This window comes from Megalobrama amblycephala, linkage group LG7, assembly GCF_018812025.1.
Source record: "Megalobrama amblycephala isolate DHTTF-2021 linkage group LG7, ASM1881202v1, whole genome shotgun sequence".
Classification (NCBI taxonomy): domain Eukaryota; kingdom Metazoa; phylum Chordata; class Actinopteri; order Cypriniformes; family Xenocyprididae; genus Megalobrama; species Megalobrama amblycephala.
This window is the reverse complement of record NC_063050.1, coordinates 25,896,852-25,923,947: the sequence shown is the minus strand read 5'-3', so window position 1 is coordinate 25,923,947 and position 27,096 is coordinate 25,896,852. Positions and strand designations below refer to the sequence as shown.

The 27,096-nt window shown below is 37.0% G+C and overlaps 1 long non-coding RNA gene across 2 annotated transcripts in view; it reads right to left on the bottom strand.

Moving 5' to 3' along the window:
* Window positions 1-3,217: 3,217 nt before the first annotated feature.
* LOC125272118 overlaps window positions 3,218-27,096 on the bottom strand; it is a 248,291-nt gene continuing 224,412 nt past the window's right edge. For both annotated transcript variants that reach the window (XR_007185777.1, XR_007185778.1), the window contains 2 exons: window positions 4,800-4,936; window positions 3,218-4,434 (listed from right to left, as the gene is read on the bottom strand). This is a non-coding gene — a long non-coding RNA (uncharacterized LOC125272118). The remainder of the gene's footprint in view (window positions 4,435-4,799; window positions 4,937-27,096) is intronic.

Sequence of the window (27,096 nt, the reverse complement as noted above, 5' to 3'; positions counted from 1 at the left end):
GTGTGTAGTAAGAACGCGAGGGGGGACACATCAACGGCGTGGTCAATGGTGTTATTCGCAGCGGGGGCCGGCTGCTGTGATTAGCATGTGGAGTTATCTGATTCGTGCACAATGGGAGGTGCCCGTGCAGGTGAGCTGATATATCGCCGGTTGCTATGAAAGAGGACATCTACCTTTAATGAAAAACCTTTCTCTCTCTCTCTCTCTCTCTCTCTCTCTCTCTCTGTCTCTTCTACATTTTGATGTGACAAATGGAGACGGGTTTACGAATGAAGCGGACGTTTTGTGCCGGTCTGTCCTAAGAGTCTCATCTGTAAAGGTCACCTTTCAAATATTTCGCCACCATTTCCATAATTCCCCTATCAGACTCAATCAAGAAATTTTTAGGATTGTTACTATGATTTAAAAAAAAAAAAAGATTGTAAAAAGAGATGGACGATATTATTTATGCAATTGTCATTCAACTGCTCATCAATGTTGTTATCTTCAAACTGTCAAAACGCTGTTTTGAACCAAACGGTGCATATTAATAAAGTCTCATTCATATCATTTCAATTCCTTCTTATCATTCATCGATGGAGCACAAAACGCTGGCCTTTAAAAGAATAATGATATTTAAATGATTCCGCCTCAGTTTACAAGCTCAGTTTATATAGTTATAGTCGCTAAGTAATTTCTAAGCTAGGCAAAATTTCATACAACCACTTTTATGATTAGTGGACCTGAAAAAATGCTGCTATACAGCATTGAAATGTACTGAAAACAATATTAGGTAATTGGGTTAATTGTGTTACTGTTATTTCCCAGTCTGGGCCCACAACTCATATGTGGCCAAAACTGTGTCTATGAGCAGCTTAACTGCTGACAAAAATAATAAATAAATAAATATAAAAAAAAGTCTTTATCTTTTTTCACTACTATAGAGTATGACTACAGTTCAGCTTTGTCTCTATAAGTGAACAATTACTCATTCTAAGTTCTCTGGACTGGGCTCAAGGGATTTGTGCGTTGTCTGCTGAACAATGAGAGGAGATATGCTTTAAAACTGGCAGGATTTGAGCGGGAAAGACCAGTTTGGTCGAGGACTGAGGCTGGAGGATAACAATAGGACTCAAGGTAGGGAGCGTGATCGCTGTGGAGTTTCATATTAAAATACTCATCCTATTATGTGATTTCTCTAACTAGGCAATTAGTTGTCTGTGGGTATGTTTATTGTTTGGCATATTTCCATATACGCTGCCATGATAAAAGGGCCTATTTTAAGCAGTCACCATAAGAACGCATTGATGTTACTAACAAAAATACTAAATGGAGCTTGCGGCGATACTAATAATGACAATATCAATAGTGCGCGCAACAGAAGCACCAACACAACAAATATGATCTGTTTTATGCTCAGCGGACATCATTTTTCTTCTCCAAATGCATTATGTGGGGAACGAGTGCGGCTGATTGCATTTGAAACGTATTATGGGACATCTGTCTAAATCTGAGATGATGTAATTATATAATTGAACATGTGGAGCTCTTTCCTGGAATATGGTTATTGGAAGTTGGCACGGGCTGAGAGCGGACGACCACAGCCGTTACGAGAGGAGAGAGAGAGAGAGAGAGAGAGAGAGAGAGAGAGAGAGAGAATGTTCCAGAACATGATGTCGGCTGCTTAAAAAAATGCTTGGGAACTCTACGGTGTGCTTGGACAGCCATCTTTATGGAGTCAAATCCTGCCTTTGCGCTATCTAAATATTCACAGCTTATAGCTATAGATAGACAATGACTTGAAGAGCAACACGTGAATAACACACATCCATAAATAAACCAGAAGCCTTTGGTCTGAGAATAATACTGTAAAATACTGAAAGATTTTTTTTTTTTATAACATCACAGATGTTTAGCTTGACTGATTTTTTTAACATTCTAGTGGCTTTTGACATCAGAATAAATATCTTTCATCAAAATAAACTTGACATAATGTATTGCTGAGGAGACACATAACTTAAATACATAAATGTGGCTGTTTTTCATCAAGCACCGATGAATTATTTGTCTAAAGCAGTGCACAGCTGTCAGTGCACACAATAGCTATTCTGGTAAGTTTGTGTCAAGCACACACATATGCACACTTCTTCGTGGGATGCAACACAGAAGCAGGTGCTGTAGAAGTTAGTGCTAAGCCTGCTCAGACCATTCATCAGAACTGTTATTCATGAGCTTGTCTGCGCTCCACATGCTAAAGAGAAGAAACATGTCAGGCAACTGCCAAACAGAGCGTTCACCTGCACACCTGCACTGCACTCTGTACGATTGGCCCTATCAGTATTCATGCATCTAACTACAGCTGTTTCAGCCCACAGCCATGAAAAATGGTGTGGGGAAATATTTTATGCATAGACGTGTTGATTGCAGGGAAAGATTTTTACTGGTGTGTCTGTTTAACACATTGAACACATGTATAGCTGGGAAGGAAAGTGTTTTAAGGTGCTTTTTTTTTTTTGTATATAAATGAATTTTTTATGATCTTTTTATATTCTTTGGCATTGATAAAAGGACACCTCAGAAAATGAGAAAATAAAAAATTCCAAGAAGCCCCTGCAGCTAATCTGTGAATATATAAGATGAATAAAAAATGACCATAGACACTGATGAGTGGATGCTCCCTCATCATGATTCTCCATTAGTTACCCTCGAGAACAAAGAGAGAGTCACATTAGGTCACAGAAAGTGAACTTTAAGAAGTTCTTCTTTTTGTCATAAATTTATAAAGACAATTAGGGAAACAAATGGTGTCATAAGCACAAAAATTGTACAAATGACAAACTATTCCAAGTCTTTTAAAGAAATTCAGCTTTGTGTACTAAACAGACTCCGGAGGGCTGTTAAATGTCAGTCAGCGAGTTGCGCTCAAGATCAGTTCATAAATCATACAGACCAGTTTACAAGATTTATTGAAAATATCTGACTCAAAAGAACAATTCGAACAGGTTATTTCTCTCGTGAGGTAGGGTAAATTTATTTTTATTGTTTTAATGAATAAAAACTTGAAACTTGGTCTGTTTTTAACACAATTACTATGGTATGGCTTTAGAGGACTTGGAATTTAGTGCATATGAACTACTTTTATTGTGCTTTAGCGCAGTTTGGCGCATCGTTCTTCCGGAGAGTCATCAAGATATGCTTCCAAAAATAAATAAATAGATAAAAAAAATAAAATCCTTGTTTTGAGCTGCACATTTTTGTAACATGCAGGTTAGAAAACAATGACAGATATTGCGGGTGAACTATTCCTTTGGCACATTTCCATCATGTCACATCTAAACAAGAGCACAAGGGAACTACAGATCCCAAAGCTTAGGTAAAATATAGTGGAAAGTAGATGACAACAACAAACAAAGGCCCAACAGCTAATCTGGGTTGAGGGAAACAGGGAGGCAATCCAATTCTTTCTTGTGAGGGGAGAAAAGAAAGAGGGGAACACAGACAATGGCATAGCTGATCAGAAACATTAGGAGCGTACCAGGCCTGGGCTCCCCAGCAGGTGGTCCGAGTCCGGAGCTCTTCGACGGCTCCTCTTAATCCCCTTTCAGCCGGGCTTCTCTTCCTGCCCCTGACCCCACGCTGCGATGAAGTTATCACCCAACGCAGCCCGACTCTCTGGCTGCTTCAAAAAACACTGCGGCATTTATCGAACGCCCATTTATCTGCATGAAAGGCATGCAATTTGCCCACTAATATCTCCACTCCACACGGAAAAAAAGAAAGAAAAACTCTGGCCTATTCAATCAAGAGAAAGAATAATTCAAAACTCCACCGAAACCTCTTTCTTCTTGAATTTGAAGGAAAAGCCTAACAATATGTACTATTACTATGAAGAGAGGAGTCCAGAGAGGTCAGTGGCTGAGGAAAATGTGAAACAAAGCAACGAAAATAGAGATTTAAAGAGGTTTTAAACATGTAAGGACGAACAAATGGGGTGGGTTAAAACCTGGATATATAACAATATAACATTGGAAACTGGGACAAACAAGTAGAGGAAATGACAAGGGCCAAGATGGCGACGGTAAGAATTGTAGACTGTACTCTAGTTGCCCTACTTCATCGAGGTGCAGCGTCTCAAGCTGACAAAAGCTCAAGGAGGCAGCTGAAGTGGCAGAGATTTCAAAGCGAGAAGTGGGAGAGTCATTGCGTGCCCACCCGCAGAGACATATGGGGAGGAATACAAAAAGTTTTTTTTTTTTTTTTGGGTGGAGTGTGTTTTCTCTCCCCTCGCCCTCCCCTTTCTCTCTCTTGGTTTGGCGTGGTATGAACAAAGACAGAGTGCATTTTAATATCATAGGAGTGCTGTGCCTTTGATTCCATAGAATGAACACTATCCAAATGCTTTCTCATTGGTTCATCTAGGTAGCGCCTGTCGCTGATTGGATGATGATGCTAAGCCTTGGAGGGATGGGAGAAAGTATGTTTTGTACACACTGACACACTAACACGAACAAAATATTCTTTCACACAGACGCTTGCCAGTTTTAGGCTTTACGTTACAAAGAAAATCAAGTCGCATTTCAAAATTTTAATTGTTGATGGGCCAACCGACTGGTGCTCATAAAACTGTATTTATGAGCTGATCTGTATGGATTTCAAGAGTTATTTTTATCTGCTCCACCGTTTTGTGCATAGCTTTTTGTCTCTGATTCATGCATAACATTACATCTCATTCATGATCTTCTGTTCCCGAGGTTAATCTTTCTAACAGTCCTGATCAAATGGAGTAAATAAATGTCATTTCAAACAGGGACATCACTCACCTGACCCACAAGAAGTGACACATAGGGATACCATCTGGTCAGTCAGATCTGCCTCAAGCGTAGAAGAACTAATCCATGGATGAAGGTCAAGGGCCAGCAGACATCAGAACATCAAGGCCAGGAATCAGCAAATCAACCTGCAAGGGAAGAGAGGGGAGACGTTTATTGCTTTGAAGACCAGAGGAGGAGGGATGGGGGGGTGGATGTCATGTCTCACAATGTGGGTTCACTGCACATGTTCTCTCTATAAGCAAAGGTCTCTTCAGCTTATTAGAGAACGGGGTAACAGACAGACTCTTTGTGTAATTAATGATTAATGTAGCCTAGTTCTAACAAGACAGACTGTGATGGACTTTTAAAGCTCAGTTCAGCAAGTTCAGTCAAGGCCCACAATTATTGCTATTTAAGATTAAATGCAGGTAAAATTTGATTCATAAATAATAATAATAATAATAATAATAATAATAGACAGACAGTAATATTATTGGGAAATATATATATAATATGATTTCAAGTTGAGTTGCAAGAAAAATGGTCTTTTCATTCTATTCATCAAAGAATCTTTATATAAAGAAAATTGGTATCACAAAAATATTAAGCAGCACAACTGTTTTCAACAACATTGATAATAAATAGAAATGTTTACTGAGCAGCAAATCAGCATATTAGAATGCTTTCTGTAGGATCAAGTAATACTGAAGACTGGAGTAATGATGCTGAAAATTTTGCCATCACAGTAATAAGTTACATTTTAAAATATTAAAATAGAAAACAGTTAAAATTGTTATAATATTTTATAATATTACTGTTTTTACTGCATTTTTTAAACTTTAAACTGAAAGCAGCCTTGTTGAGCACAGAAGATGACTTTCAAAAACAGTTAAAAATCTTATGATCTCATAATTTTACTCAATCGGGCATAACCAGCGAGAGTCCAAAAATAAGCTCCAAATAAATAAAACAGCCTTACCCTAGTTTGGTTAGTAAATTTATTTGGAAAATATGGTTTAAGTCAACTCTAATAATGATAATTATAAAGAACGGCATCGTTTCACAGAGTTGTAAGAATAATAATAAGTACCTTGCTGATGTAAGTTGCATGAGTGATTAAACCATCTACTAAAGAAAAACTCTGTTGTGACTGCATCGTCTCGCAACTTTCATTGCAGTTGAAATTGATCTGGGATGCTTAAGGTTTTTGTTTTTCTCCAGAACTCATATGTGGAATATGCTTCACATAAAGCCACTAAAATGAAAGTACAAGACACAAAAGCATATTTCTTCATATTTTTGAGACAGATGCAGTTTCAATAAGTGAAGTAGACTAGCTCATCTGGCACAATTCCTTGCATTGTTTATCACAAAAATGCAAGGGATAAACAGCTAGTTTATTTTGAAGGGCAAAAATGCATGAAATATTGTATTCATGAAAGTATAAAGGCAGATAAAAAAGGACACTAAAATCCACAAATTTCTCTCCACCCTAGCTACACTCATGCAGCCTTCAAAAAAACCTGACAACCTCCTGACTGAACTTTTATTCCCAACGAGAGGCCGGACACAAGCTTTGATACTACCTAGATAACATACTTTTTTGAAGGCCTGATTATCATTCATGGATTCACCTAATCGGGGTCTAATTGAGAGCTATTTGCCGAGTGACAGTTTTGCATATCCTCTTCTCATTTACAGGAGAGAGAGAGAGAGAGAGAGAGAGAGAGAGAGAGAGAGAGAGATTGCGTGTGTGTGCGTATGTGACAGAAGGAGAAGAGAGTGAGGAGCATTAGTTCCCTATGGAGACGGGGATCTGGACAATGGACCGTTTGGAGATAGCATGAGGGGTTTGGGCGGACCTCCTGGTGAGCTGTAAAGCACAAACAACTCAGTGTTTCAGGAGATAACAGAGAGAAAGCCAGTCTCAGCAATCACTATCATCTACTCAAGACCGAAATCACGATACAACACACCATACAAGAACACACTACACTACAGAGTGAAGCAGAGCCTCAGCTGAGCTGCATCAATGCAAACATCCACCAAACACAAATATACATAGCTCACCTAAAGCTAAACAGTAGATATCAGAGATATTCAAAGGGATAAAGTGCAGAGATATGTAGAAAGGCATATTGTAGACATGCATTCTCATTCTCTAAAAAAGATCATATAACATCTCAACAGTTGAGAAAGACACAATACAAGTAAATTATGCCTTTTATAAAAGATGCGGTTTAATTAAAAAATGCCTCGCGTTGTCCTTATTCAGTATCTGCTGTCAGGCTATATTATTCTAATGTTATTTCCATAACTTGCTTGGAAATAAAAAGTCTCTCACCTCAGAAAAACAAACTTTCTTGTTCTATACTAGACGTCATGTGTTATAGGGTTAGTTCACCCAAAAATGCAATTTCTGTCATTAATTACTCACTCTCATTTCATTCCAAACCCGTAAGACCTTCTTTCATCTTCAGAACACAAATTAAGATATTTTTTTATGAAATCCGAGAGTGTTCTGATGTAGAACCTGGAAGTGCTGAACGTAAACAGCGCAGAGAAGAAATTGTTGAATTAAGTGGTTATTTTTGCTTTTGCACACAAAAAGTATTCTCGTCACTTCATAACATTAAGCTTGAACCACTGTTTTCACACTGACTATTTTAACAATGTTTTTACTACTTTTCTGGAACTTAAATGTGGTAATTACATTGCTTTCTATCAGGGATGAAAAAAAAAAAAAAAACTCTCGGATTTCATCAAAAATATCTTAATTTGTGTTCCAAAGATGAACCTTCTACTGTATATTCATCAGTGTTAGTGGTATTATTGCAATTTGTGTGCATGTTAAATAAAGTGGGATGGTACTATACAAGGTAGTGGGACGTGTGTGTGTGTGTGATTGTTTTCAAGATTTATGAGGTCACAAATTTGTATAATGACATGGGTATTACACTGGTATTGCGATGTAAACATGTTTTATGAAGACATTTCATGAGTCCTCATCTTTAAAATAGGTTTAAAAACATACTAAACAATGTTTTATTAAAAATGTAAAAATGCAGAATGTTTTCTGTGATGGGTAGGTTTAGGGGTAGAGTAAGGGGATAGAATGTACAGTTTATACAGTATAAAAACCATTTCGCCTATGGAATGTCCTCACTTTGATAGCAAAACAAACCTGTGTGTGTGTGTGTGTATGTGTGTATGTTTTATATATATATATATATATATATATATATATATATCCCCACTGGCATGTGTGGCAAAAAGTTATTTCCAAAGCCTGCGAATAACCCAAACACTGATAAAAGTTCCATGTGTAGTTGTCCATGTGAATGTGTCTGAGAGAAAGAGAGAGTATGTTTACATGCACAAACTCTCTGGAGGCCATGTTTGATTATTCCCTTGGCTGCTGTGAATCTCCTCTACCGAACTCATGTGGGAAATGTAAATCCTCAAAGCAAGAAGCCCCTCGGACTGCTCAAGTTTTCCAGTCTGTGCGAAGACTACTCCTTGTGAATGCTACTATAAAAATATGGTTCAGTTCATAAAAAGGAAAATAGGATTCTTTGAGCAATGTGTTGACATGAGAACCTCTAGTTCTATGAAAACTGATCAGAGAGAGGAAGAGAGAAGACAGAAAGATAAGCTGACAGACAGTGAGAAAGATCAGCCTAAATCATGCCCGTCCACACAAAGCCAAGTACAGCCCGAAAGAGTGACTTGGGACATGCGGTCTTGCTTCAAACTGATTTATCAACAGAGTATTGATTCATGAAGGTTCCATACTAACATTTATTGAATTGTATAAGTTATACATTTTGAAATTGTAATGATTGCTATTAAATTAATTTATTTTTCCTATGAAGCTGATTTAAAAATTGAAGCAATTTTAATGTCACTTTCCACTTAATGGACAAATTTCTAAAATCATAATTTCACAAACTGGGGGGACTAAACCATGGTCGGCCATTGTTGCTAGTTTTACAATTTTCACAGCTGAATGTTATTCAAAAACCTAACCATTGAGATTGCAATGAAATAAGCCCTAAAAGTGTTACAGTTGGAGCAAATTGAGGACAATTTATTTTCACAATGAAACCATCCATGAGGTCCAGCACTCGAATGCTTCTCACAACTGATTACAGCCAGTACATTTTGTTTACAGTAAAAATACCAAAGCTACAGTCATGCAAATGTTTTATTGCTACCAATTAAACATGCAATGAAAAAGACGTCATGGAGCATAAATGAATCAAATATCTCTCCACTTTCAAATTTCATCTAGTTCCTCCTCATCTTTGTAAAACTAGTCAAGAACAAAAAGCTTACGTGTCCCTAGGATGAAAAAGCAGAGCAGTGGTATGTGATTGATTATAATTGTGTTGACAGTCTTCTCTCATTCCTGGAATTGTTGGGAGATGAGTTTGCAGGATGATACACAAACGCCTCATTGCTGCATTAGGTGATCTGTGGCCTACACATTGTGGCTGACTGGCAGTGGTGAGTGCTGTGTTACAATTATCTTGCCTATTTGTTTAATTGAAAAATATGCTTTGAGGACTACTTGGTAATTCATTCAATTTAGTGTTCACTCATGTCCAACTTTCCAAAACAAGACTCGTGGTAGACCATAATGAGTAAAAGTAATGTAGAAGTAAAAATCCTAATTTGCATTTGTCATGTCTGAAACATAATAAAAATAGCTCAACAATAACAATTGTCAATTAAATGAAAATAAATGTTAGATTTTCAAGCTATACTACCGTACAGAATTTTGGGGTTGTTAAGATCAAAACTTCTAGGAAAATGTTTTTAAGAAGTCTCTTATGCTTACCAAGGCTGCATTTATTTGATTAAAAAAATAGATTAAATCAGTTATATTGTCAATCATTTTTACAATTCAAAATAACTGTTTTCTATTTGATATATGGGTCAATGACGTGATGGGTCATTTTTATGTCCAAAGGCCTTAATAACAATAAAAAACTAAGAAATGACATCCAAAGTATGTAAGGTAGTACAACTACAAGATATTTTAAAGATTGTGAAGTGTCAAAATGTCATTTGGATTTAACCGTCCAAAGGCCAAAACAACCATTTCATTTGTGAAAATGGTATTAAAAATCCCAGTAAAATTTACGGTAAAAAACTGGCAGCTGTGGTTGCCAGAACTTTACCGTAAAAAATACAGTAGCAACGTAAAAAAAAAAAATCTGTTAAATTTACGGTAAAATAACGTATTTCATTAACTGATACAATGTTAATTTACCAACCTAATGAAGTACTAATATCTGATTTGTACCTTTATAATACACTGACAGTCACCAAACACAGTGGTGATAAGAGTCACATGATGAATCAAAGTTCATCACAAGCAGATTTTCCACAAGCTGGGAAGGACAATACTAATATATAGAAGGTGCACACAGTGTCATTCACACACACACACTAAACACCATCATGGTAACATGCATGAAATTTTAAAAATGCAATAAACATTAATTTAACAACATTAGATGTAACATAAAACCCTAATGTACATAACTGATTAGAAAAAAATGAGAAAAACTAAGAAGAAACAAAAGTTATTTATTTCAACAAAAATATATCAAATGTGAAGTGTCACGCAAGGAATTGTGGGAATGTCAATTTACGTTTTTTCACTGTAAATTTTATAATGAATTGTTATTTTTAACTTCCAAAAACTGTGAATTTAACGGTATTTTACCGTAAAATTGCATTAAATGTACCGTTAGATCTATTACAGTTATTCACCGTATATAGTACGGGAACTTTCTGTAAACCAATTAACAGTTTTTCACCGCAGCATTTTTACAGTCTTTTACTGTTAAAATCACGGTCATTTTTTACAGTGTATGTATATAAGTCATTGCTTTGTTATGAGGAATAATGTCCAGAAAAAATTAATTTCATTTATTTCACTCGGAGTAACCAATATAAAGGGACCATTTTGGATCAAGTCATGTGGTCAATATCATGTGACAGGATGTGACATCATTCAGACACCAGCACAGGTGTCTCTTTTAACTATTTGAAAAAATCAAGTTTTCACTTGCTCATACGCATGTCCTTAAACATCAGGTCATTCGGTACAACCGCTATAAAACATGGAAAATGTTGTAATATTTTAAAAACTTGTACTAAATATAAAATGTTTGATTGTCATTTTGCCAGCAAGCTAGTTAGATATCAGCATGTTAGCATTGTTTGAAAAGATCATCATTCGGTATAACCAAAAGTGTCATTTGGTAAAACTGAAATTTTGGTTAAACTGAATTTTTTGGTGACAAATGTTGTCCATCTTGTAAAAAATGACAAAAGCAGTCTTACTTGATTATAAAAAGCACATTGTTAACACTTAATAAAACTTCAAAATTAATTATGTCTCCATTATGTGTTTTTTTTTTTTTTTTTTTACACTTTTAAAAACCTTATTTGTCAATGACCCATATATTATGCAATTTATGTAAAAATGTAATTTATTCCTTTGATGGAAAAGTGGAATTATTGGGCAGCCAGTATTTAATGCCACATAACCTATATAAATATAAATCTTTTGTAACATAAATGTAATAACTGTAACTTTTAAACTATTTAATGCATCCTCGCTGAATAAAATTCATTTATTAAAATAATAATAATAATTATAATAATAATAATAATAATAATAATAATAATAATAATCTTACTACACTTTTGAACAATATTTCCAAACAAAAACTTCTGTTTTTAACTCTCTGGAATATCTGATCCTGATTGGTTAATAAAATGAAATTATAATTTTAACTTAAATATGTCACGCCCATTTATTTATTCATTTGCTTGAACCGGTCGCCGAGAACACGGCCAAAGACAAGAGAACCACACGCTCTGTCTACATGCGAACATTGTGTAAAGCAATCACTTCTAGGATTACATGCATAATAGAACCATTACTTTTTTGCTTATTCATTTTTTCTCCTTTCCTTCCTCTCTCATTTCCTGTCTCGCTTTTCCGGAAGCCAAACTTTTCAGTTCATTAGTAGTCCATAAAAACAATTTCAATTACAATCATTCTCATTTTTACATGTTTACAACTTAGGCTGGAATTCCCTGTGTCGGTGAAGGGGGATGTTTTATGCATCAGGGTACCGTGCGCGAACACGATCCTCACTGGGCTGAGGTGGGACTCACAGGAGGTTAATCATATGAGTTACAAAGCATTAGAAATGAGGAGAGAAAAAAATGTAGTGAAATGGCAATCTGCTTTTCTCAACCCAGCGCTGGTGGGAGAAGCGCCGAAAGGCTTGAATTTCCTTTAGGCTTCCACTGTCTGCTTCATACACCTGGAAGCAATCAGGAGTAACCTTATTACATAGAATAACAAGCACTATTTATACCACTGATCACACTTGCCTTATTTCTCTAATGGTGCCAAGATTCAGTTGCAAATTGCTTGTGTCACTTTCCCCCCACAACTCCTAAGAAGGTGTTGCTGACCTGTCCAAGCGAATAAGAGGTGAGAGGTGGAAAACGGGCGAGCAGAAACGATAAAATGAGTATGTAAGTACTAAAAAGCCCTGCAAACCACCTGTGCACATGGTGAGTCAAAAAGAAGGTGGAACAAGACTGCACAGACTGGCGTAAATAAGCTATGACAGCTCTTTTGAGATGCCTCTATTTTTAAAACCAATTAAAAGATACATTAACACCAAAGGTCAAGGCCATTGCCATCTCTGTAGTTACGGTGTGTTTATGTAGTGAGGCCTATTTTTCTACTTTAAGGAAACATAATCCAATTTTACGCAATTGACGGTTATTATTTATTTTACAATTTGATTATGAGTGATCTAGTATTTTAGCTCAGGCTGTACCCTACTTCTATGTTTAGCTTTCAAACAACATCTCATATTCATCTCAACACCATCCCCCCTCTCAGTTTCCATTTTCATGGCAAGTACGTATCGCTTTGAAAACGGTCTGTGCCATCTTCATTCACAAATAAATGAATGCTGATACAGCACCACCATAACTCTCGATCCGTCTCCCTTTGGGACTGTCTAGTCCACCAAGGCAAATTAGAGCTCACGTTCTCCCCCGAGAGAGCTTGCCCCATTTTACGACAATCACAACTGTAAAACATGAGCCCTGATTTTCTTTTCAAAGTCTTTAAGGCTTGTTTTATCAAGACATATTGCATTTTTCAGGCCTTCATTGGCAATATATTCTCAAGGCAGGCGTCGAGTGAATCAAAAAATTTCAATGCCAGACACATCTCCACTTGGTGACTGGACTTCAGACTCGGCACACAAAGAGACTGAAGGAGAGGAAATTTGCTGAAGAGGTTGCACGAAGGATTATGTTGTGATTTTAATTGAAAGGATTGTGAAATCGGCTCTATTCAGCTCATGGCGTCTCACAGCTGGGGCACTGGGATGGAGGCCTACTTTAACGGCACACTGAATAACCACCCTCTCTACCCACAATCCACCTCAGTAGCCTGATCTGGCATGCCAGCGTCTCATTGGCTTGTCGTCTGATTTCAGTTAAAGACCCCCTCCCTGGCAACCCATTTGGTAGCGTAGAGAGAAAAATAGCACCAGCAATCACTTGGAGGAGCCAACCAATCATGTTATTCGCACCAACATGGGCGCTATTACCTCCCAGTTTTACTATAGAGAGAGAGGCACATTTGAACAGGCGAAAAGACGTAAAAAGAGACATGAAAAATGTTTATGAGCACTGTTGCTTGATTCTCATAACTAGATCTAGTTAGAGAGACAGAAATAGAGAACATCAACACAGACAGGTTGAGAAAAAACATGGCTGCCACAAGACAAAAGGTTGTGCATATAACGCAAACAAAACTGGAACCGAGACAGACCTGCATTTTTTCCTGACTGAATGCAAAAGTTCAGTGAAATCCGAACCCCAAATTAAACAGATATATCCCAAATTTGGCAACATGTCAAGCAACGAAAACCTTTCCTATCTATTAGAGGAACACAAGTACAAGCATGTAGCTTCGTGAACTTGTTTCCCTGTCACAGTATGATGGGTTGGTGAATATCGTGCCTTCTCTTCTCGTCTCTTCCGCCTCCGTTAATTTACTTTCTTAACTTTTTATTCTTGTTTTACTATCAATATTGTATTACTAACTCAATGTTTCCTTTAACTTAATATTATTTTGTCTTATTTATGTTTTATACAACTGTACACATAGTCTTATTAAACAGGTGTACCATTATTTGTCATGCCAATGAAGTACACTAAAAAACAGAGAGAGAGAGAGAGAAAGAAATGAATGCTCTGAGAATGTGAAAGCAGTAATGCAGTGAAAATGAGAAATGCACAGGTGAGGGAGGAGAGGCAAGCAATGAAGAATTATTTCCATTTTTTTTACAATAAAGGACAATAGAGAGGCACTCATCACTTTTTTTGCATCTTTTGTCCTTGTGCTAAGCAGGATTTGTGTGTATGTGTGGACATAAATATTAAAAAAAGTAAAAAATATACTTTTTATACAGCATGCCAGTACTGTTTTTTTTTTTTTAAGAATTTAATCATTTATTTATTATTTGTATTTATTTGTTTAATTACAGTGGGGATGTGATTAGTCTGTATTAATTTTACTTAGCTTTATATGAAAAAAACAATAGAAGTCTATGAGATGTCCTCATTTAGACAGCTAAGTAAACATGAGTGTGTGAGAGAGAGAGAGGAAGAAAGAGAGACAGAGACATGCCTCTGATGGGCCCGGAATCTGCCACAGGCATGAATGTCTTCTTGTTCAGATGGCCAATTATCACAAATGAGGCAACAATTAAATAATTAGCTAAAGCCCGATGTAACAAGCTCTAGTCACAATTAAGACAAAGACGGGACACAAAGCTTGTGTAATTACAAGAAGTTGGTAAAAACAAGGAAACATCTAAAAGCAATGCTTCGCTAAACTTAGAGAGACAAATATCATGCAGCTATCAAGACAACATTATTGAAATGTATTTCTTAGTTAAATTAATAATTCTTTTCACACTATATCTTTATTAATCTATTTTTTTTACACCCACACAGGCATTATTCCTGTAAAATTTAGTTTATAGAAAGCCGGTTTAACAGTTTACAGTAAATTATTCTGAATTAGGCTAAATAAAACAAGACTAAACAGATAGCAAAAGAAGACAGAAAAAGGGAGGGAAATAAGAAAAAGCAGCTATTCTTCAAACTGTGCAGGGAATATCCTCATACCAGCGCAACCAGGTAAGTAGAGCTTTTAGATGTAAAAGCAGCATGTGTGTGAGTGTGTGTCTGTGTGCGACACAGAAACAGCATCTTGCTGCGACACAACAAATCTCCTTGGCTCAAGGATTTTGCACCTAGGTGTAAATTGGAGCCTGTTTCAGCCAAGAGTAAACAGGTCTTTTCGTGTCGGGACCTGAGTGCCATGCAAATCTGAATTCCATCTGTGTTAGTACAACTCAAAGCCCACTGCGTAATGTGCGGGAGATTTGCGACAAGCATACATTTGAAACACAGAATGTAAACAGCAGATCATATCTGCTATAAAGACTCTTAGTGCCTCAGTATCTGTTCTCTAAAAGAAAGCGGGAAACAGAGAAACAGAAAGCGAGACAGGAGGGGGTGGGGCGGAGGGCACCGTGGACTCCTGCTGTGGAGAGCCAACTGTGCCCTCTAATGGCTGCATATCAGCTGAGCAGAGATGGAAACATAATTTATATTTCAGCAAGTTGACTTCCAAGCTGTTCTTTCAGATGTGTTCTTGCTATTGCATTGGTGCCAAGACCTGTTTTGACTGTCAAAGCATTAAAAGCACATGTCAAAAGTGGTTGTGAATGGAAAAAGCAGCTGGTATTAAATGTATCATTGTAAATGCATGCACAGACTGCATGTTGCTGACGGGTTTTAAGAGGAGTCAAACGATATGAGACTGCCGTTACGTGTTTGAATGTGCTCCAAGACGTATGTTTACTGCAGAAGTGCTCTCATGGGTATTACACAATATCAGCACAGAGTTGTAATTAAAATAAATCAATACAAATAATAAAGAAGCTAAACCTTTGACCTGTATTACATGGGTTAATAAAAGTAAGTCACTCTTACCCTTGTGAAATCCCCCTTCACTTCCATGACAACTGCACCTTCCCACTGCACTCTCCCGCGGACAGTTGCGACATTATATATATGAGCTGTTGTGTGTTTTTTTTTTATAAAAAAAAAAAAAAAAAAAAAAAAGACTTTTGATAGATTAAATTATATGAAAATTCCCATAAGTATATACATCAAAGTTAAAGGTGAGCTCTGCTCAGCTGAGAGCAACTGATGTGGGAGGTGTTCTGGTGATTTGTCGATGGGATTGAGAGAGAAGCGTCAGAAGGGGTCAGCACCATTGTGCACATGTCAAACAGAGGGGGCCATCTCACCGAGGACGCCCGTCTTGCTGGGTTCTTGTTCAGGCTGCCTATCCATGGCTAAAGATGTTTAGATTGGATATGTGGGGGAGAGAATATTAGCTTTGGTCTTCACCCCACCTAAGGTGAGGAAACAAGGGAAGCGCAGCATTAACCCAACCCACCCAAACACTGGGCAGGAGAGACAGTGGAGCTCCAGCAGAAAACCAGAGAAAAGATTCCGTGCCAGGGGTGGAGGGATGGAGAATTGGGGGGGGAAATGCGGGCGGACAGAGGGAGGGCTCACAAAGGAGCGGCGCAGGGATGAAGACAGCCTTGAAGACACCTGAGAGACAGCGGCAGAGTGGAAAGCCACGGCTGATGTGCCAAAAGCAGCAAATGCGCCCTGACATGGGTCAATCCCTCCCCTGCCTCTATAGGTCAGAACCCGGTCACCCTGGCAACCGTTCAGACTGTGTATCTATGGCAGCAGCGAGTGAACCGATTCACACAGATAGATTTCGGCACTTCTACCGAACTTCATCAAGCATTCAGACCTACAAATAAATGGATATTGTTTGCACTTAAAAATAAGACCTGTACACACCTGAGCAATGAGAACAAATGCATACACACATTTTATATCCACCTTTTCTTCTTGGTCACATTCTCCTATGCAGACATTCCCAAGAAAAGCACACTAGTGACTATCCCTTTCGATAGATAGATAGATAGATAGATAGATAGATAGATAGATAGATAGATAGATAGATAGATAGATAGATAGATAGATAGATAGATAGATAGATAGATAGATAGATAGATAGATAGATAGATAGATAGATAGATAGATAGATAGATAGATAGATAGATAGATAGATAGAAATTGTATATGTAATCAATTTATTCTTATACACTCTAAAAAATGTATTTGGGTTGTTTTAACCCAGCGGTAGGGTTAAATGTTTGCCCAACCTGCTGGGTAGTTTTATTTAACTCAACTATTGTTTAAAAATTACTGTATTGCTTAATTAAAATTAACCCAAAGTATGTTGGAAATGAACATTTATTAATGTTCAATGAATAATTATTAAACAATAAACATTTATTAAATTGCTTATTAATAAATTTGTATTAATAAACTATTAAACTATTACTAACTAAGCTTATTAATAAACATTCACCTTTTGTCTATTATTGTTGCCTCTAATTGCATCTGTTTTTTCCCAACTAGTTTGGGTTCATTTTAAGCAAAGCAATAGTTGGTTTAAATAAAACTACCCAGCAGGTTGGGCAAACATTTAACCCAACCGCAGGGTTAAAACAACCCAATCGCTGGGTTTGTCCATTTTCAGCCCAACTTGGGTTGTTTTTAACCCAGCATTTTTTAGAGTGTATGTACTGTAAGTTGCTATTACAACAATACAAATAGTATTAAAAAAAGTTCCCTATTTGAACATATTTTTAAATGATATAAATGATATTTTAAATATGAATTTTCAGCACCCATTACTCCAGTCTTCAGTGTCTCATGTGTATAGTTTGTGTGTGTATATAAAATGCTGGGTTAAAAACAACCCAAGTTGGGTTGAATATGGACTAACCCAGCAATTGGGTTGTTTTAACCCAGTGGTTGGGTTAAATGTTTGCCCAGCTTGCTGGGCAGTTTTATTTAACCCAAATATTGTTTAAAAATTACTATATGGCTGGCTTAAAATGAACCAAAAATAGGCTGGAAATTAAAAATCAGACACATAAGAGACAACAATACTAATCAAAATGTGAACATTTATTAATAAGTCAATTCATAAATGTTTGTTTAATAATTATTCATTAAACTTATTAATAAATGTTCATTTATTAAACATATTAATAAGTGTTAATTTCCAATATATTTTGGGTTTATTTTAAGCAAGCAATACAGTAATTTTAACAATATTTAAGTTGAATAAAACTACACAGCAGGTTGGGCAAACCTTTAACCCAACTGCTGGGTTAAAACAGCCCAATCACTGGGTTTGTCCATTTTCAACCCACAACCCAACTTGGGTTGTTTTTAACCCAGAATTTTTTAGAATATATATATATATATATATATATATATATATATATATATACACACTTTTATGGAATGCTTTTTTCTCTAAGAGATTAAAATGTTACTTTCAAGGCTGTTATCTGTGCCCTTCTTGCTCCGTATCTGAAGCCCCACCCAGATACGGTCCATTTCTGTCTCCCCTTAAACGCATCGTAACACAAGCCAGAATCTCACTGCTCCATCAAACGCACACACACGCAGACACACACGCACACACACACACAGACACAGACACACACACACACACACACAGTTTTAAGTGCATAAAAGGACCTACGTATGCACACACACTGAGGACATCTTCTTTCACAGGCTGCGGTTAGTATAATATTCTACTTTTGAAATTTATCTTCAGTTTTGTTCCAGACTGGATGAGTCAGATCAGCAAAATGTTCTAATGATAACGGAAATTAAATATCTTCAGGCAAAAAAACTTAAGGTCACATGGAATAATGAGACTCTTTGTATTCTGCTTGATGAAACATGAAAAATAGTTTTGTAAACCCTGTTGTTAAAATCAAACATGCAACATCCAGACGCTGCATACAGATATTAAACCACTCTAGGAATGTTTTAAGAAATTAAAATGACTGTTTTTTGTTGTTGTTGTTGTTTTATTATTGTTATTATATCTACTTATTATGTAGCCCTACTGCCACATTCTTACAAGATAAATTCAAGTTTTAAAACAACACAGAATGTCTTCTATGCAAATGGAAAAATTCTTTGGATGCATTCTTGGTGAAATGGCATGCAGATTGATTTATTTTAAACTTTCAAAAAATGTAAACCACATTGTTATATAAATACTGTATTTATTTTACAGATTTCTTTCAGGTCATTTGACATTCCTTTAAATAATTGCTTCTAACTCAATAAATAAATAAATGAAAAGGTAAATGGTAAAATAGGGAAAATTGTATAGAAACATCTCTGGAATGATGTCAATTATTACAGAAAATTATTTCAAATCATCCAGTTTGTAAAAAACAAAGTTAAACCAGTTATGTACTTAAAATGAAAGAGCTGAAATGGAAGAAGTGCTTTTTTTGCTGCATATTGGTCATATTTTTTTTAGGTATGATCAAAAAAAAAAAAAAAAAAAAAAATACAAATGTGGATTTCATTTGTAATGTTTGTTTTGTATTTTGATCATGATCTAATGCATGTTCACTCCTATTTAAAATGATATAAAAACATTTCATTAAACATACAAAAAAAGTGCATTTGCTAAGATAATAAAAAGTAAAGAAAAATTCTGTTTAAATATCTGTGGGTGTCACAGGAACAGAGGAGAGCAATTCATTATAATCTTATTAGCATTTCTTTACATTATGTGAATAGCATAGTGACTCTGAAGTATGACTAATTAGTTTATCTAAGCAATATGGCACTAAAGTACACATTGGGTGACTCCTAACCTTACAGAGTATAGAGCTGAAATAACAATAAAGAAACATATATAATTATTACTGGGACACTGAAATTATGTATTGTGTTTAATTTTATATAATTAAATCACCACATGCAAACATATTACATATATTACAATATATATTGATTACGTGATGGAAATATGTAATATGTAGCTTTTTTTACATTTTAAATACTGTACTTACTGTAGTTTGGTTGGTTTATTTAAAATAGCAACAAAATAGCATATTCTAATAATAATAAACAAAGAATTTATTATCATTAACTACACCTAACTATAACTATAAACTACAAAATAATGCAAATTAAAATATTTAAATCACAAAAAAGACACTAATAGATTTTTTTAAATCAAAAATTATATGAAACAATGTCTGATCTGACCCACCAGTGCAATACTTGCGCCTTTTCTCCATTTCTGACTCTGAACACTGGGACAAACGGTCATAAATCAGCATTTCTCTTCCAGAACAGCTCAAAACTGATAATGACATCAGCGCCTCATCAATATTGATGTGTGTATATAGTACACAGCAGAGATGGAGGGCTACCGTAATGAGCTCCATTATGAGTTAAGGAAGGAGCAGGCGAGTTGTGGTAAAGAACAGAGGCGCCACAGTTCTGTGCACTTTAAAAGGTACGGCCATGATCCAAAAAACAGCTTCAGTCCCATCGAGGGACTAATGACTGAACAGAGAACTGAAACAGCAAAGGGTGTGGGCTGAAACACAGAGGCACAGAGTGCTGTTTGTAAACTAAACAGAACCAGAGTACTGGCTTCTTCAGGCATTCTCACGTTACCTTGAGGTGACTTTTGAGGCAAAACTTGCCTACAAAGGCCCACTCGGCCTCCGGGTGCTACTTCAAAGGGCAAATCCACAGCCCTCTTCCCAATGTGGTGTGGTTAGATCTCTGTACCCTGACCTGATCTGAGCTGGCAGACAGCTGGGCCACATGGAGCCCCTCTCCGGTGCTCGGAGAACCGGTGCATCTGCCGCTGAGCCGAGCACAGGCTTCTACTGTATATTTAGAATTGACAGATTGCTGTGTATATTTCCCCGAGTTTTCTCTCTGACTTCCACAACCTTTTCTCCTCTCTGTCACTCTTTGCAGGTACAGTAATGAGGCCTGCAGAGAGAGATAGAGAGATACATAGAGAGAGATAGAGTGGGACTTCTCGGGAGAGAAGCGAGAAGTTGCAGAAAGAATGTTTGCATGTTGGTGTATGTGTGTACTCGTTATAGAATGCTGGATGTCACCCCACATGTTATGACTAAAGAGAAGGATTCCATGGAGGATGAATTAAGAAAGAAAAAAAAAAAAAAAGTAAATTTAGTGTCTGAATGCCTCTCCAAGTCCAGCTTGGAAACTGGTTTGCCACAGACTGTATTTCAATTATACAGAAATAAAACAAAAATATCATCTTCTAAAGCCACTTATTAATTGTATTAATTAAGCATTTTATGTCAATAAGCAGATTTTATTTTTAATAGCCCTATTGGAAATATACTGTAATATATGGAAACAAGTAAATCATTTCTGGGATTATTACACAACTATTTGATTATGGCATACTATTGTCAAAAACTTTTGTATATTTACCACTGTCAGGTTGATATGAAACTACTCTGCATTGTTTTTTAACAAAGAAGAAATGCAATTTAAGAAAATTGCTATTTGGCGACAACCTAGGATACAGTGAGTGATTAGAAGATCATTTGAGTACAATGATTTTTCAAAGACCTCAGCAGGGAGAAATTTCTTCATGTGCAATGCCATTTCATTGTGTTGGCAGTTGGAGGCCATTTTGTGTGGGCACTGGAGGAGATGACAGTCGCTGCATATAGACCAGATGCCTGCCACTGACAGAAACTTCATCAGGATAACACACTCTTTGAGTAGAGGCAGAGAGAAAGGGAAGGGCAGGAAGAAAAAAGACCCTGAGATGAGCACACACACAAAGTAGTTGTGCAATGATCTGCTCCATCTCTCTATGAGGGAAAAAAAAAAAAAAGGACTGTCTGTATGAGGACCTCTGCCATTTACCTCTCATAGCCATGGTGACCTAGCTGAACCCTTCACAGCACTATTTCACAATTTCACCACTATTTACAAACAATTAAAACAGTGTGCTCTCCAAACAGACCAAAACTTCACTAAGGCCACCAATCAAGACTAGTGTGTTGTCAAGTAAAGAGCACTATGGATGATCATCAGGACATAACTGATCTCACCATTCCCTCCCCAGCACACATCTTACATTACATTTCATAAAATTATATAATATTTTATTTTCACTTTAGTGCCAAAATTGTATTACTTCATTTTTCAGTTAGATTCAATAAAATAGATTTTCAGACAAAAGGCCTCAGTAACTTTTTGACAAGTGTTTGATCTGATCGGCTCCGAGTAGGAAGAAACATACAATTTCAAGGACATCAGACTAATTGGTCCTATGTGTTTTATTATGGACATGGGAATATATCTTTGATACTGCAGAGCCAGGGTTGATTGCTTCAGGCCACCCTTTGTGTGGGCAAATGTGTGTTTAATGCATTTACATCCATATTTGCTTTCACACAGAGCTGGGATGATATGGCATTGGAGACATTTTATTTTGCAAGTAAATGAGAAGGCAGAGTTTCGTGATGCTTTTCAAGCCAGAGGAGTTTCCAATTAGCCCTTGAACTCAAGTTGGAACATTCCGAAAAGAGGTAGGAATGTGAAGCACAGAATTTAAAACAAAAAGTAATAATAAAAAATAAAGGATAAAGTTAGAATGTAGACTATATAATTATAAAATAATGCTAAATTGTAATATAAAATTTAAGTAAAATACAAATCAGTAAATAATAATAATAATAATAATAATACATTTAATAAGTTTGAGATTAAGTAGAATTTAGTAGTATCATAAGGTAGCAACTACACAATTTATACAGTGTGCATTGTAACTTTATAACTTTTCTAGGCAGCACTTCTATTTCTTTTCCCTGTAGCACATCTATGGCACATCCCCCTGTTGTTCCCTATTGAAAGTTTGCCTTCAACAAGATGAAAGCTTGTCAGAGAACAGGTCAGTTTTAATCTGACAGGGACATCCTCACAGCAATGTGCCTCTTGCCCTCTCTAAGCTTGCCCTCCCCCCTTAAACAAAACTGACATCTTTAATAACATTTCTCAGCCCCTTAGCTATAAGTCAGAGTCTGAGCAAACAAGGTTCTCTTTTATACTGGCTTGGTGAAGAGTCTATTACTTTAACTATTTTAGGTTAGCTCATCTCAGGATGCAGTGCTTCAAAATGGGTCAGTAAATGAGAGGGATGCTTTCTTGGCTTCTTTCAAGTGTTGTATTTGGTGAATTAGATCAAAAGGGGCTTGGAAGGCTACTGTTGTTATTATATTTTCAGGTGCACTTTATTGTACAGTATGCACTTACAGTATATGTACTTACAGTGTAATTACCTAAGAAAGTACTGGGTGACTACATGGGTTAAGGTTAGGTTTAGGGGTCAGTTCAGGGTTAGTACCTAGTTATTACCCTGTTATTGTAATTACTATAATAGATACATAATATGTACATGGGGAACAGGACTGTAAAATAAAGTGCTACCATATTCTCTGTCATATGGTATTCTTCTCTTCTCTTTTGGACTGGGCTGCAAACCACGAGAGAAAGGCCTTCAAAATAGCTCCCGCTGCTAACATTATGGATGATCGAAGCATGAGCAAAAGATATTACTGGCTGTTGAGATACGGACAGTGTAAGCAGGGGGTGCTGGTATATGGATGTGTTTGTGCATGTGTTTATGAGCCAAGTGTCATGGGAAAAAGCACATAAACATGTTTGAATATCTGAGGCGATAAATAAGTGTGAATGAAAGCACGTCTGATCTGCATAATGAGGCAGTTCTGCTCTCAGTGGTTAGTCATGACAGTTACTTTATAATCTTGGAATGGTTAGTAGTAAAATGTTAGTATGAAAAACTTTTTTTCTTTTTTTTTTTTTTTTTTTTGTATATACATTTACATTTTGAAGCTTGACTGAGCTGTATCTGAATGAAGGTTTCAGGACCCTAATGAGTCAATCTACCACTTTCTAAATATAATGGCATGAAATATGTCATGGTCAATTAAAGAACAAGTGCATGTAACACAAAGGGACATCAGGCTATCAATGACAGGCATTAAAAGACAAGTCAATTCACTTTTAATTATATAGAGTTCTGTATCTCATGGGAGGAACCATGGTTTCATGGAGAAGGGTGTCTGGACCCCTTTTTCTTTTTGATATATAGAGTTAACACTTCGACAGGAGCGTCTTCTGATGAGAAGGGTTGAAGAAAATCGGCATGCAAGTTCACTGCAGTTATCTAAAGAAGTAGAAAGCCAAACTGGGGTGACTATTTCTCATGACACAATATGGCATACACTGCAGAGGAATGGCATGCATGGGTGCCGTCCACGAAAGAAGCCTCTCCTAAAGCCCAGCCACAAAAAGACCGCCTAGAGTTTGCCAGGGCCCATGCTGACAAAGATGAAGACTACTGGGACTCTATACTCTGGAGTGATGAGACCAAGATAACTATTTTTAGAACTGATGGCTTCAAAACTGTATGCCGTCGCAAAGGTGAGGAAGACAAAAACAAATGCATTGTGCCTACAGTGAAACATGGTGGTGGCAGTGTCCTTATGTGGGGCTGCAGGAGTGCTGGTGATGTCGGGGAGCTGCATTTCATTGATGGCATCATGAATTCACAGATGTACTGCTCTATATTGAAAGAGAAGATGCTACTATTACTCCATGCCCTTGGTCATCATGCACTTTTCCAACATGACACTGATCCTAAACACACATCTAAGGTGACTGTTGGATTTCTGAAGAAGAACAGGGTGAAAGTGATTCAGTGGCTCCTGATCTGAACCCAATCGAACACCTATGGGGAATTCTGAAGAGACAAGTTGAGCATCACTCTCCATCCAGCATCCAGTCTCTAAAAAATCTTGAAGAATGGAAAAATATAGATGTTGCAAAATGTTGATAACTTGTTCATACCATGCCTAGAAGACTTGGTGCTTTCATTAAAAATCATGCATGCCATACAAAGTACTAGATGTATTAGTTTTTGTTGTGGGGTGTACTCATTTTTGCATCACCCTAATTTGAGTAAAACTGAAAATGTTGTTCTCTAAGTTATATTATTAACCTTACTTTCATGTTATAAGTTAAACAGATGTTATATAAAACTTAGTCTTGTCAACATTTTGGAAATTGTTTTTGTGTTCATTGAGATATTGTTTAAATTGTTACTTTTCAAACTTTTCAAAATTTCAAAAATTTTATTCAGAATACAACATAGATGACATATCAAATGTTTAAACTGAGAAAATGTATCATTTTAAGGGAAAAATAAATTGATTTTAAATTTCATGGCATCAACACATCTCAAAAAAGTTGGGACAAGGCCATGTTTACCACTGTGTGGCATTCCCTCTTCTTTTTATAACAGTCTGCAAACGTCTGGGGACTGAGGAGACAAGTTGCTCAAGTTTAGGAATAGGAATGTTGTCCCATTCTTGTCTAATGCAGGCTTCTAGTTGCTCAACTGTCTTAGGTCTTCTTTGTCGCATCTTCCTCTTTATGATGCGCCAAATGTTTTCTATGGGTGGAAGATCTAAACTGCAGGCTGGCCATTTCAGTACCCGGATCCTTCTTCTATGCAGCCATGATGTTGTAATTGATGCAGTATGTGGTCTGGCATTGTCATGTTGGAAAATGCAAGGTCTTCCCTGAAAGAGACGACGTCTGGATGGGAACATATGTTGTTCTAGAACTTGGATATACCTTTCAGCATTGATGGTGCCTTTCCAGATGTGTAAGCTGCCCATGCCACACGCACTCATGCAACCCCATACCATCAGAGATGCACGCTTCTGAACTGAGCGCTGATAACAACTGGGGTTGTCCTTGTCCTCTTTAATCCGGATGACATGGCGTCCCAGTTTTCCAAAAAGAACTTCAAATTTTGATTCGTCTGACCACAGAACAGTTTTCCACTTTGCCACAGTCCATTTTAAATGAGCCTTGGCCCAGAGAAAACGCCTGTGCTTCTGGATCATGTTTAGATATGGCTTCTTTTTTGGGCTATAGAGTTTTAGCCGGCAACGGCGAATGGCACGGTGGATTGTGTTCACCGACAATGTTTTCTGGAAGTATTTCTGAGCCCATGTTGTGATTTCCATTACAGTAGCATTCCTGTATGTGATGCAGTGCCGTCTAAGGACCCGAAGATCACAGGCATCCAGTATGGTTTTCCGGCCTTGACCCTTACGCACAGAGATTTTTCCAGATTCTCTGAATCTTTGGATGATATTATGAACTGTAGATGATAACTTCAAACTCTTTGCAATTTTTATCTGAGAAACTCCTTTTTGATATTGCTCCACTATTCTTCGCCGCAGCATTGGGGGAATTGGTGATCCTCTGCCCATCTTGACTTCTGAGAGACACTGCCACTCTGAGAGGCTCTTTTTATACCCAATCATGTTGCCAATTGGCCTAATAAGTTGCAAATTGGTCCTCCAGCTGTTCCTTATATGTACATTTAACTTTTCCAGCCTCTTAATGCTACCTGTCCCAACTTTTTTGGAATGTGTAGCTCTCATGAAATCCAAAATGAGCCAATATTTGGCATGACATTTCAAAATGTCTCACTTTCAACATTTGATATGTTATCTATATTCTATTGTGAATAAAATATAAGTTTATGAGATTTGTAAATTATTGCATTCCTTTTTTATTCACAATTTGTACAGTGTCCCAACTTTTTGGGAATCGGGTTTGTATATATAAGAAAAAAACAAAAAAACAAAAACAAAAAAAACATCTACTCTATTAGCAGAATCCAGTGCCTCCAGACCAAACTAGTGCTACTTGTACACAGTAATAGTGCATCTGGCCACCTGTTCAGTAAGGGGGATAAATACCTGTGTAGGAGATTCAGAGGAGCCCTGACACATTGTGCTCTTTTCAAAAGCAGGTACATAATCAGGAAGTGACACCAGTGCTTTCTCCATCTTCGAGTCAGCCTGCCAGCCTTTTTAATTAGCCAGGTAGATGGGGCTAATCACCAACACCTCCGCTCAGACAAAAATAGAGGGAAAAGAAGGAATGGAGAATGGAAAAATAACATGGTCCACAGATGGTGCCTGTGACATCCTGTTTTGCACAAGATGGATAGCAGGGGAGAGATGGATACCACAAGCCCATCAGTAAGGGAAGAGAGACAGAGACAGATGAGGGGGGAAATGTGCATATGCCAGCATGTTCACAAACCTATCTCCCTGAGAAGGCCCAC